The following is a 13,145-nucleotide window of genomic DNA, read 5'->3' as shown; positions in this document are numbered from 1 at the left end:
CTGCTAGGACAACAGGTTTCCAAAGCAGCTCTTGAATTTAAGTGCATCCTGTTCAGAAGCTGGCATTTCTCATACTTGCTGCAAACTAAAACATGAGTTCTGGATACTTATTCCATCCAAATGTCAGATCCCAGACGTGTCCAGCTACACGCTCCTTTGGTTGATGTAAATTACCAGCTAACCCTGTAGCAAAGATACAGGTCTTAAGTTATTTTAAAGAGAGTTTTCCTTACAAAGATCTTCATTGTTTGTTTGTTTGTTTTAAACAAGTGTTCATAATCTTTCATATTTCTGTTAGCTTTCCACAGCTCAGCACAGATCATATCGGAGATGGACTCGGTGATCCTTGTAAGTTCCTTCCAACTTGGGGTATTCTATGATGCTACATGTGAATTCATCCCTTAAATTCACTAATATTAACCTCTAGTTGATTTGAGCATTTGAGATTTACAGTTGAAGAGCATGTACAAGATATACATAATATCCAGGTAGATATAAGACCCCAATAAATGAAATATAAATTCTCCTAGCAAAACCTTGCAACTTCTGTGCAGACAGGCTCACTGAGTAACAGAAGAAAGAATGTTGCTGAGATGACAAGGTAGAGATCACCACCTCATTGCTTTATGAAAACAACAGCAAGAGAATATTGCACTGATAGGATATTTTTTCTGTAGTGGCTGTCTTAGAGCTACAGTTAGTATAGCACCTAACATAATATTGATATAATATAATACAAAGCAAAGCAATCTAATGCAATACAAAAGGTAAATAGCTACTGTTTTAGATAAATTCCAAGAATGTCACAATCAAAAATAACTAAATAATAATTCAGAAGTTTAGGTCAGTCTTGATTTGCAGTTACATGCATTTACGTATTTTTCCTAGAATACTTACCTGTACATTATTCATACTGGAGCAATTTAAAAAATTCCTCCTCAGCCATGCCTTATCATGTCATAATTATTCATCTTCTTGAAGCCTTCTAGCAGCCTCTGGTTACAACACCTTGACATTTTCTAATAAATTACAAAGTGAAAGGATAATTTTGTCTCCCTAGCCAATCAATCTTCAGCTTCTTAGCAAAACTTAGCTTCAAAATTACACTAGTCTATAATGAGCTGGACTCCAATAATCAGTTCACCTCAAATTTTCCCAGGAAATAATTTGCACATCTACATGCTTTCTGGTTTTAACCGAACAGGAGAAGCCCTAAAACATTCGAAAACTGAACATGAGTATTAGCTGCTTGGAACTCTGTGGCCTTCTGCTGTGGAAGAGCAAACTAAGGAACGCATTAGCATTTTGAAATCGAGATAGAGGAAAGTTTCTGATGAATATGTCTCAGGCTTGCTCAGGAGCAGAATCTCATGCATTTTCTATAGATTTTTGGCTAACATCTACTGAGATCAATAAAAATAGTCCACTGACTTCATGGCTACTAATGATAGGAGGCACAACATTACATAAAGAGCAGGAGCAAACAATGCAAAGGTTTGGTCTTCCTACAGTACAGCAACAAAGCTCATGGCTTTTCAACAGTGGATGCAGGAGAAATAGGAGTAAATACTCCTATGTAAAATCCAGTTTTGTGGAGCTTGGTCTAATCTGAATCAATCTTTTATAAAAGCAGCAGCTTAAAGTTTGTTTAAATTCAGGTGTTTGCAGTATCTACAAACATGCGTTCTGTCTTATGCAGACAAGGCCAGTGAGATGTTTTAGGTGTCAAGGGGGAGAGTTCTCACATTTCTTAAATGGCAGAGGGAAGATTTATAAAGTTTTTACTGGCCTGAAGGAAAGAAAGAAAGCAGAAACATCTGCCAGTACCATGAGTGGATTGTTGGCTAAATTCATTCAACAGGGGAGTCTGAAATATATCATCTTTGCTTTGAGCAGTAGGCGTTAGTGGAGCCATCAAAAAAAATTACTATAGAGGAGTCCAGGACATACCTATGGGGAATAAAATTAATCTGACAATGTAAAATAATTCTGCAGAATATGGATAGAGAAATCAGCACTACTTACAGTGTTCTAATACAACATACTATCTTTCTTATAAAACAAGAGCAGAAATACTTTTCATTTGAACCTGAAATATTACTTATGTTTTATTAGAAAAGGGAAAACCACAGGCAATGGAGATGGCTACAGATACAACTATAGTCACACTACTCAGAAATTCTGTGGTTTACTCAAAGATATAACCATGGATTTTAGATGCTGATATAGGTAAGGATGTCTCTACCGTGCTTTAGAAACTCACCTGTACTAAGATTAACAACCATAAGAGGAAAAATAAGGCTTCAAACAAGTAAAGATCGGTGAACTGTACACATTTAAACAACTCTCTCCTTTTTATCTTTGTACTGAGATCGAAAGGAGGATCTGCAGCTCCCAAGTTGAGCTATTGCAAGTGTGTTTGTGCTAGCCACTTGGCACTATCCTATAAACAATGTACAAACACCATAGGAACAATGACGTGGCCATTTCCCACAACAGTTCTATCTTTCTTCTCGTAAACAAACCCAAGGCTGCACATACCCTTCAGAGCTGTGGCCTCTCCTCAGGAGCTCACATGAAAGCCTTTCGACTGTGTTTTGCATTAGCTTATTTTCAGTGCCAAACAGCCTCCAGATTCCCAAAGCACATACCGTAAAACCTTTCTCTGGAAGCAGAGCAAGAGAGGGGTAAGCAGGGTCACATGCTGTTAGAGATTCATCCACGTGTTTTGGACAGAATCAGCCCTTCAGACTGTCTCTTGGGGTAGAGAAGACTCTTCTCTGATGTATGATTAATGGCCAGCTCTCCTAAAGATATATTTTTCTGGAGAATATTGAGAATATACTGCATTATTTCAAGAATATCTCCATGAATGTGAATACAACCAGCTTGAGTGTTTGGAAATGGCTACACCCACATCCAGAGATGCTTGTTTAAATTAGGGTGTTATAATTCTGACCTTCGGACTGCACTGACATTTCCAGAGCTAAACCTGTCAGGCTCCAGTCACATGTAATTCTCCGGGGCTGTTGAAAATTAATTCCATTTTAATGATGATGAAACTCTTAAGTGAAATATTATATGGAAATTATTTAATTCCTTCCTCTCTGAGGGGCAGATCTGCCCCTTTGTAGGTACTACAGAAGGGAAAGCCTGAAAATGAGAGGTAATAATGTTTAGGCACATATAAAAGGAGCATGAAAGGTATTCAGAACTGTTTTTTCACCTGTACCTCCATCATTTTTGCATGAGACCAGCTACAAACATTCAAAGGCAAAAATATCTAGCATGCAAAAGAAGTAATAAAAAATGCCACAAGAACATCCTAGAAATTTTTGCAAGATGAAACTTTTTTTTTTTTTTTTTTTTGCAGTTGTACCTATTTATATTTGTTTTCTCCTTATCTGAGTTTTGCCAAATTTCCCACTTCACCTTTCTCCTTTCAATGATAGTACTTTTCCATGGAGAAAATGTATGAGAATTTAATTTACGTATGATAGAAGAATACATCAGGTGACTTTACCCCCTCATTTCTCATTCCCTAAGATTCCTGTCACCATCTTTGCAACAGGAATTGCTGAGAATCCAGACACACTGACAGAACATCACTTGCTGTTCGTAGCCTACATTTTCTCTAAAATGTCTGGCATCAAAACCCTACTATTAGGTACTGAGCTAGTACAGATCACTTAAATTGAATTAGATGAGGGGGAAAATTATTTTTCAAAATTATTCCAGCATGTAAGAAAGGGTAATAACCACACATCTCCATCTCTTTGTGTGAGGGAAATAGGAAGGGGTTTGGAACCAAATAGTAATGAGCATATGGAGGTCATGATGGAGGGGGTAACTTGCAAGTAAGTTCAATTGTATCCACAACAGACATATTCCAAGGCTTTTGAGTGTATTATAGCAACTGAAGGAGAAAAAAGAGGCAGCACAAGCAATTCAAACCATGGAATGGTACTTTTTTTCTGCCAAGCAGAGCATTCTCAAATATCAGAAGTCCCAATACGATCTTATATAAATTAAACATATTCCAAACCACACAAAATTTCACAGACAAAATAAGAATCATAGAATATCCAGAGTTGGAAGGGACCCACAAGGATCATAAAGCACAACTCCTGGCTCCACACAAGACCACCCAAAAATCAAACCATATGACATAGCAGGAAAGGAAGATGACCACATAAGAGCTGAACAGTTTCAAAAATTCTGGTACCCCATAGCTCAACTTTTCATGGACAATCATGCATATTTTTAAGTAAAAACCTTTCTAATCACATAGTTCATAGTCTCCTAATTGAGTTTTCAAGGTTTGTTTGCTTGACTGTTTTTTTTTTTTTTCAATGCAGACAGAAAACTTCTGATGGCTCTAATAATAATAATAGAAAAGATAAAAATCATACTCCTTTTCTTGTTAGACTTTTAACTGTCTTCCTCCACTGTGGTTCAAACTGCTTAATTTTCCATTTTGTATTTAGTGTGGTTTTCCTGCAGATATAAAAAAGAAAAAGAATCATGACTATTTGAAATACGGATCTCAAGCCAGTTGAGTTACTAACGTCTGATGACTTCCTCATACATTCGACTTCCTCCGATATTGTTTCAAAGAAATTTTGGGGTATGCCTGCACAACACAATATGTTACTGTGCAAGATGCAAGGACAGCTCTAACAGACTAGTTTTGAAATAAAAGGTATGTAAAAGTAGCCTTAGCTGAAGTCCCAGTGGAAGGATAGCCACGTCACCACAGCATGACTCTCAACTTAATACACCCAGCCCCTTAGTACAACCAGCTTTTAGGGGCAGAGTGCTATGCCAATAAGGATCTGTCACTTCCAGTATGGAGACTACTTTGGGTCTCTGTGCGTGACACTGAAGACATGCCACATTCAGGAGTGGTTTGGCAGAAAACTAAAGCTGTGGAAGCACACTTTTTTTTCCTACTCGCATCCTGCCTTAATGATTTGGAAAAATGTGAATTTCAGGAGCAGAATAAGCACTAGGTGATTGCCCATCCAGACTTTCTGCAGGAAAATGTCCTTATAAGAAGTTTCACACGTGGGCCAACAGAACTTATCATCTAAAAAAAAGCTGGGGAGAAAATAGTTAAGAGAATTTGTATTTCTAGTTCATACTACACCTTGGTTTCTAACAGGACTTTCACCTAAGTCCTGGTTATGCTGTAAGAACAGGGATTGAAACTTTTTTGTGTTGAGAATATGACAAAAATGTTACAAAATTGTTTTAAGAGCTGTCAGATTCATTTCCTTTCTGGCCTCAGATGCAGTTTGGAGGTGGAGGAAAAAAAAAAACTGAGCTGTTTAGAACACAGCTTAAAACTATGTCCTGCCTACTCACAGTGACTGGATAGGACAAGCTTTCATTGTCCCACAGGAAAGGGAATAGGCATGATCAGGAAGCTGGAAGGCATCCTGAATTATCAAGAAATGCTGTTTTGGGGTGGAGAGAGGAATAAGTAAACTGACTGGCCAGGTCCAACATTTAAAAGATGGAAAACCACTGCCACAAGAAACCTTTAATAGCAAATATATATATATTAATAATAATAAAAATCAAAAGGATTTCAGAAAGGCAAAAATCTATATCACAAACAGTAGACAGCTCTAGCAAGAGGAGGCCTCAAGAATAAGTCTCCTCATTAGCAAATATGAACCATAGGGATAACCAGGTGCAGGTAGAAAGAAGTCGAGAGCAGAAGAGCAGACTAGATTGTGTAGTGTGTTTCAGACATTTCAACATCACCTCAGGAGAAAAAAATTGGGGTGAGGGTCAAAATTCAGGCTGGAGAGAAAAAGGCCGACTCATTTAGCTTGTTTTAATCTCTGCCTATGACAGCTATGAAGGACAGACCGTCCTGCCACTGATGTACATTTCCAGGCCTCAGCCTTCTATTCCTCTCTTCACAGAGGTTAGTTCCAAATAGAAAACCATTACAACCTAATCTATGTCTTATCAGAGCATCCAGTATAAGCATATAAATGCCTCTGTGCTAGCAAACTAACAAGGCGGCATGAGAAGCTATTCGAATTAGGCATGTCTAATATGAAGGAATAATGAAGCTTTTAAGTCATTACATACAAGCGAGAATCAAATGCCATATGTTTGAGCTGAGCATCTTTCTACGAGATGACCAAAAGCCTTGTCTGCAATCTAAAATTGAACCTACGTGGAATGTTTTAACTAAAGACATTAATCTGTTTGGAGATGCCTAATACCAAGGAGACCTTCACTCACTTAACAGGGAGCAAAGACTGCTATGAACTTGTCAGAACACTATTTCTTGTAAAAAAAAAAAAAAAAAAAAAAAAAAAAAAAAGAAAGAAAGAAAAACAGGAAAAAAACACTCTATGAAATGAGCGCAAGGCACAGAGGGGATTTTCTGCACTACATAAGGTGACTTCAGAAGATTAGAATCAATAAACGCGAAGTATGTCAAAAGTTGCTTTACTTTTTAACAGCCCTTACCCAAACAATATTATCTCATTGAATAGTTTGCCATCAGAAGAGCAATAGTTTAATTGCATTATATAAACAAGAATCCAATTAAAGTTGCCTCAACAGTGCACAGATACTGTTCAAATACCTCTCCCAAGCAACACAAATGGTCTTTAAATGGCACTTCTTGTGATTGCAAGAGATCCTTGGGCCACCATCAGAGATGCAAGGTGAAAGACATCGCCTTTTACCCACAGAGTCTGTTTTCTTGCCCTCCAAAATGCAATTGTACTGCTTTTAATGCTTTGGCATGTTCTCAGGGCTTTTTCTCCTGGCAGCACAATAAGATCAAGCTACAGGAAGAAGAGCAATCTGTTAACACTGATGTGCCTTATGGACTATTTTTACTTTTCCTGGTTTATTTTTGACCTCCTGACGTTTTTTTTCTCCTGACCTTCTGCATGAAGACAAGAAAATCAGTACGTTTTATCCACCAACCGAGTGAACTTTCTTTTCTTCACTCACAGAATTATAGGGTTTTAAGTGAACATCATCTATTCTGCCTGAAGGCTTCCACTTCACAAAGGGAGTACACGTGACTATTTCTTTTTTCACTGGTAATGGCATCTGTTAGATAAAGGAATGTTTACCACGGAAAAACTGTACAGTTCCTCAGAGTTTTGCTGAATGACAATGTTTTGGAAGTCAGTTTCTCCCAAGAATCAAAATCAGTGATGTGTAGCCAGGTATTTTCTCAGTGTAATTAGCTTGTTTACCAAGCCTGCACATTTCCTATCATGGTTCTTCTGAAACAAGATAATGAAAGGCACAAAATTAACTTCCTAAATGTGGGTCAGCATATTGAATTGTGCCCAGAAACTGCTGTTCTATTTCCCCTTTCCCTCACCACCAGTTCACTACGTGGCTCTTAAGATTATGATGCCAAGGCTACTGTAAGCGCTTGGGTACTAAATATAACCATGTTCTGAACTAGAGACAAAATAATAATAATAATAATGGATGCTATTTAAGGAAGCTGAGAATTCATCAATCTGAGAGAGTGTTGCGCAGCAGTAAGTTTAAATCCCCTCAGTCTCAAACAAGGCAGCTGTCTCTGGGAAGACTGAAAGCTGAAGAGGCCGTGGTATAGTCTCTTCCTTCCTGTTCCCTTACCATTCTAGCAAGACACCTGGACTCCCTGTTTCAGCTGTAACTGCTGCATCCACTTCTTCCTTTCTGGCAGCTCTGTTTGTCCCCACTGTCTATGCAGATAATAGGTAGAATTTGATTCCCACAGTCTACTGCAAAGATAGACCAGCAACAACACTGGTCTGAGACAAGAGGCTTCTCCTTTGGTTAGAAGTTGTTCCTGGGATACCCCATCCCAGGTATCTGGCACTCAGAAGCCTTGAAACTTCTGAGGGAGAAAAGAGGTAGGGAGGTACCAGGAAGGTGCTGGGTGCAGGAGGTTTGCTGATGGTGCCAAAGTTCCTCCTTAGGACTCCATAGATGCCTCATTAGGACACCACAGGTCCAGGCAAGGAAACAGCAAGGAGTTTGTGAAGTTCTTGGATGAGAGCTAAGGAAAGCTCTAAATTTTCTGAACTTCCCTGGCTTCGTTATCCCTAGCTGATTTATGGCATGGGAACCAGTATACAAGCATGTAGTTTTAGCATCTTCCTGTCTGAATCTTAATCACATCTTGCTGAGCAGATTGAAGGCAGATCTAGCAATTGACCCCACCTGGAAGCAATAACAGAGCTAAAGCCTTAACTGGTTCAATGCCACTGTTCTTGTTTGAATAACAGAGGGCCCAAGTAGCTGAGTTTGAGCCTCTTCTTGTGTGCAACAGATTACCCATAGCATGTTAATTTTCAGAGAAGGGATGTCTCACTCCATCCTAGTTAGTTTGTGATAAAGATAAAAGGAAGGCCTCTTCTCTACCCACAAACAGCTTCATTCATGTTTCTTCCAGCACGAAGTTTGCAGCGTGCAAATCATTAGGATCTCCTGTCAAAATGCTAATATTTCTGGTCAGTCTTTAGAAGCTGCAGCCATGATTTTCCTACCTGCACAACTGTGACAACAGAAAATGAAGTTCCAATTAACTTATCAGTATCTAATGTATCTAACTGATATGAATGTCTCGCATTTTTCCCTTGCAATCACATTCTAAATAATGTTTTTCTTTATTCAGAATAAATCATCAAAATCCCAAATTGGCAATTCTAAGAGTTAATTACTCTTTGTCATATGGACTTCAGACAGTAAGATTTTATTTTTCTTATTAACGAATGTACTTAAAATATTCCCTGTCATTTTCTGAAGGACTGTTGACTCTGTTGCTCTATTCATATTCCATGTGTTGGTAAGGAAGTGCCTCTTGCAGTCTCGTCCACACAGAGGAACTTTGTCACTTTAACAGCAGTTAAGACAGTAAAAAATATTCTCATCTTCCCTAAGTGTAGTGCTGGTACAAAGACACCATAAACAGTATGGTTAAGAATATAAAAAAAGCAACTGTGGATGTAAAATGGTATTTAGCACAACCCCCAGTGTCTGACAGTGGCCAGCAGTGAATGCCAAGGAGGAATAAAGTATCATAGCATGCTCATATCCTGCAAGATTTCCAAGTCAGTGGCTCTCCTTGCACCTGTTCACCCACGACAGGTTTTTCATCCATGAACCTTCGCAGCTCATTCCTGAAGATCTGGGTACTTCTGATCCCCCCAACAGGCTACAGTCAGGGATCTCACAAGTTAAACATGCAGTCCTGTAAGAAATATCGCCTTTTGTTTATTTTGAACCTGCCACCTGGCATTTTCCTGGCACATTTACCTACTTTGGTAGCGTAAGCTGCAGAGAAAAACTGTTTCAAACTGACCTTCTTCCTTCCTACTTAGCTTTGAATTGGCATCTATCTCCACACTCATCTTCTTACACACTGTAAACCACGATCAACTGATTCTGGTAAAGAAGTTCCATAAAGAAGAGAATAGGCACATTGCTATCAGTATTACTCCAAAATAATAAGCTGAGTTAATTCTTTCACCTGAAAAAGAGTATTTCTCAGGTTATAAGTACTAGCAAGTTAGTGCCAGATATTTTTTACATTAATGGCTTATTTACATGCCTCTTCTCTGTAGTAAACCAGGTACTCTCCTTTAGGGAGAGTGAATCATCACTGAAACAGAGATAAAATTTATCATGCTGTAAGAACACATATCCAGGCAGGTACTAAGCAGCTGACACCCACACTGTAAATTTGTATCTTACTTTAGCCTTCAATACTCAGACCTGAAGGAGCCTCACTTAAATGTGATATGGCACAGTTTATTCAAACAAGCCACTGACATCACCCAAATCAATTCCATCCTCTGCTGCCTTGTCTCCCCTGAAATGTAGCATCAACACTCAGAGTGGGGGACAGTTCCTACTTCCCCACTACTCATACCTGCAAATCCCTACAGGCTGCTGGAGCCCTGTTTTGTCCCTACATCCCAGCAGAGCATGCTGAAAGATTGCCCTTCCTCCTGTTACAGACTCTATGGGAATGCCAGAGCCTAAGCACATACCTTTACATTTATGGCCAGATCATCATCACTTCAGTAGTTACCATCTGGAAGTGTTGCACTGCTGGGGCAGATACAGTTAGGTCAGGAATTGCTTATACCAGTGTGATCTACTCCTGTTACAAGACAACAGAAATAACAGTGAAAATCATTACACTTGAAACTTTGTACAGAAACAAAATAGAAACTTTCTCAGGCATCGCCTAGACTGGTTCACTGACAACAAAAGCTATGCAAATAAGGACAGTTTGAAGTTAGATACTAAAAGCTTGACTGAGATCAGACAAAATCTTTCCTCTTAACCAGACTGTATGGAATAAAGAAGTGAACAGCTGCAAGATAACTGCATGGCAAACAAAATCCATTATCTATGGAGAGAGATACATCTTTATACAAGGAAGGGACCAACATTCTCCCTGTTAAAAAAAAAAAAAAAAAAAAAAAAAAAGCAGGATGCTAATTCATTTACAGGATTACAGCAGATGATCAGACCTTCTACTGCCTACCTTTAAATGAATCACACGTAGATCAACCTCAGTCCTGTCCTATTTTCTATTTGTTACATGGACCTGACCATTTACAATCAATTTCTGCCACTACTTTCTCTCTTTTGCAGGAGGCTAACAATATAACAGTCATCTGCATTAAAGAAAAAAAGCACAAATGAATGAAAAAAAGGTGCAGACCAGAGGTCAAGGTCAACTAATGCCATGAAATTCCTGGTCAGAGATCAACTTGTATGATCTTTAGGTATGGTTCCTGAGCATTTATTCAGAGTACAGCAGCCCCCCGCTTCCTTTTTTCTGTGTCAATGAATAGCAAATTCAGTGCTTTCATCAATACCAGACATCAGAAAGCATTTCCTTTCTTAATCCTAAATGAAGTGGACTTTACCAATCATTCAAAGAGACAAGATTCTTCATGTTGGCCTTTTATGTTTTCTGGGGTTGTAATAGATTCAACCAAGCAGATCTTTCTTTGAACCTGTCTTTTTTTTTAAAAAAAAAAAAAAAAAAAAAAAAAAAAACCGTTTCATAAAATGATTTACTGCAACTATTAAAACTTTAAGTCAGATTATCCAGCGGTGTTCAATCATGTGGTCTTAAGTCATTAAGTCTTGTGATGAACATGGCAAAATGCTCCTGGAAAGAATACACCTGTGTGCAAATTTTAAAACAAGGTCTCTGCATTCCTGGTTTATGAAACTTTCAGACGTTTCCCAGTAAAGCTTTGTTACTACAACTTGCCCTCTAGATTGCTCAGTAGAAATCAGCACTGTGCAGATGTAAAGAAACAATGTGCTAAGGGCAACCTGTAGCCTTAAAAATTATTATCAACACAGACAAGCATCTTTCCCATTCTTAGCATCAATATGGGAAACCTCCTGCCAAACCACTTGAGAGTTGCTTTAGTATCGCAGAAACACAGGCAAGGAAGGGATTTTAAGATATGTAAGAAAGGTCCACATATTTGAGTCTTCAAAAATTCAGCGTCAATCTATTTTACACAAATCATTTCTTTCCCATGTAATTATAAAGAGTCTTTGGAAAGGCTGTTATCACTGCAAATAAATTGATCAGAGAGATACAGGAGAAAGGAGAAGCACTGAAGGAACTAGAAGAGGAATATCCTGCATTTGCCTCTGAGGCCAGAAAAACAGCAGCGGGAAGGAAGAGTGTCACATGAAAGCACGTCTCTTCCAGACAGATTCTATACAGATGACAAAAGAAATTTAAAATAAATGTTTATGCCACAGGAAACAACAGGAAAACAGGAATTGTCCTGCATAGCGTCAGCAAAGCAAATGCATGTTGCAGAAATCTCTAATTACAGCCTTTCAGCTACTGAAGTCTCCTTAACCTCCTAATGTTTCAAAAAGAAAAGTCTGAACTATCAGTGCAAAAGATGCAATGTATATAGGCTTTTACCTTTCTGCATCTTCTCTGTTTCTTCTTCAGTCTGCCAACAGCTGCCCAACATGTCTACAAAGAAAGTAGTTTTTCCTGGCATCCCTCTTCAATTTCAGCATTTTGAATTGCTTTCAGATGCATAGCTTAGATGTGCTGCAAGTGCCAACAATCATAGCCATAACTCAAACTTTTGCTGCTTCTTTAATGTTATCTTTTCATGGAAGTTTTTACTCCCACTGTGCTCATGAATAGAATTTACTCCTCTATCTTTAATATCCCTGCTGTACGCAGCTACTTTGCTTTATGAAAGTTTATCTTTTCACCACAGAATCTGAGCAGGCTATTTATTTTAAATGGCCCCAAAAGATAATCATAGGTTTTATGGGTTTTTTTTGTTTTTTGTTTTTAACGGTATTTGGGTACTTGGAAAGTACCCAAAAGCCTAACTCCCATCAAAATATATTTGAAGCAGGCACCCTTGTCTAGACATATTTACATGTCAATGCATTATTTCCAATGAGTAAAGCTTTTCTAAAGGCCTACAGTCAGACTATATATTCCTGACTGTTCACTTCAGCTGTAACCATTGGTTTCCACTGACAGGTTCACCAATCCAGCATGGTAACTGCAGGGAATTGTGTCAGACTGAGCTGAGACAGTCTAGTAAATGTGACCAATATAGTGAATCCAAATTTAGGAAAAAAACAAACTCTTATGGTACTGAGAAGCTGGCTGATATTTTTAAAACTAGAATATTTACTGATTAGAAAAAATGAAATAGCTTTCAGATATATTATACAGCCACAGTCAATTCAAATTCAGAAATAGTCTTCAAGAAAGAGCACAAAAAGGATGCGGACAGTTAGCAACAAATGACTAAAAATGTGACAAGACAAAAACCACATCTAATCATCACTTTTAATCCCTAGCCAGCTTCTCTTCATCCAGTCACGAGTGGCCTGAAGGCTGGAAAGATGCAGTGCTCCTGAAAGCAGACACAGCTAGGTGTCACCTTCATATCCTTGGCATCTTGAGTCCATGAGAAGTTATGATTTCCTCTTTTAAGTACCCAGGGATGCCAAACAGGATGCATGAGACCTTCCCTATGTAGTCAGTGATATCCCGAGTGTATACACCTGCAGTGTGTACTGCTCTAAAAGTCAGACTGCTTCTGTCAGCACATATTCAAAGAGAACAG

Source organism: Tetrao urogallus (assembly GCF_951394365.1).
Source record: "Tetrao urogallus genome assembly, chromosome: 2".
Lineage (NCBI taxonomy): Eukaryota > Metazoa > Chordata > Aves > Galliformes > Phasianidae > Tetrao > Tetrao urogallus.
The sequence above is the reverse complement of the archived record's forward strand: the minus strand, read 5'-3'. Positions refer to the sequence as shown.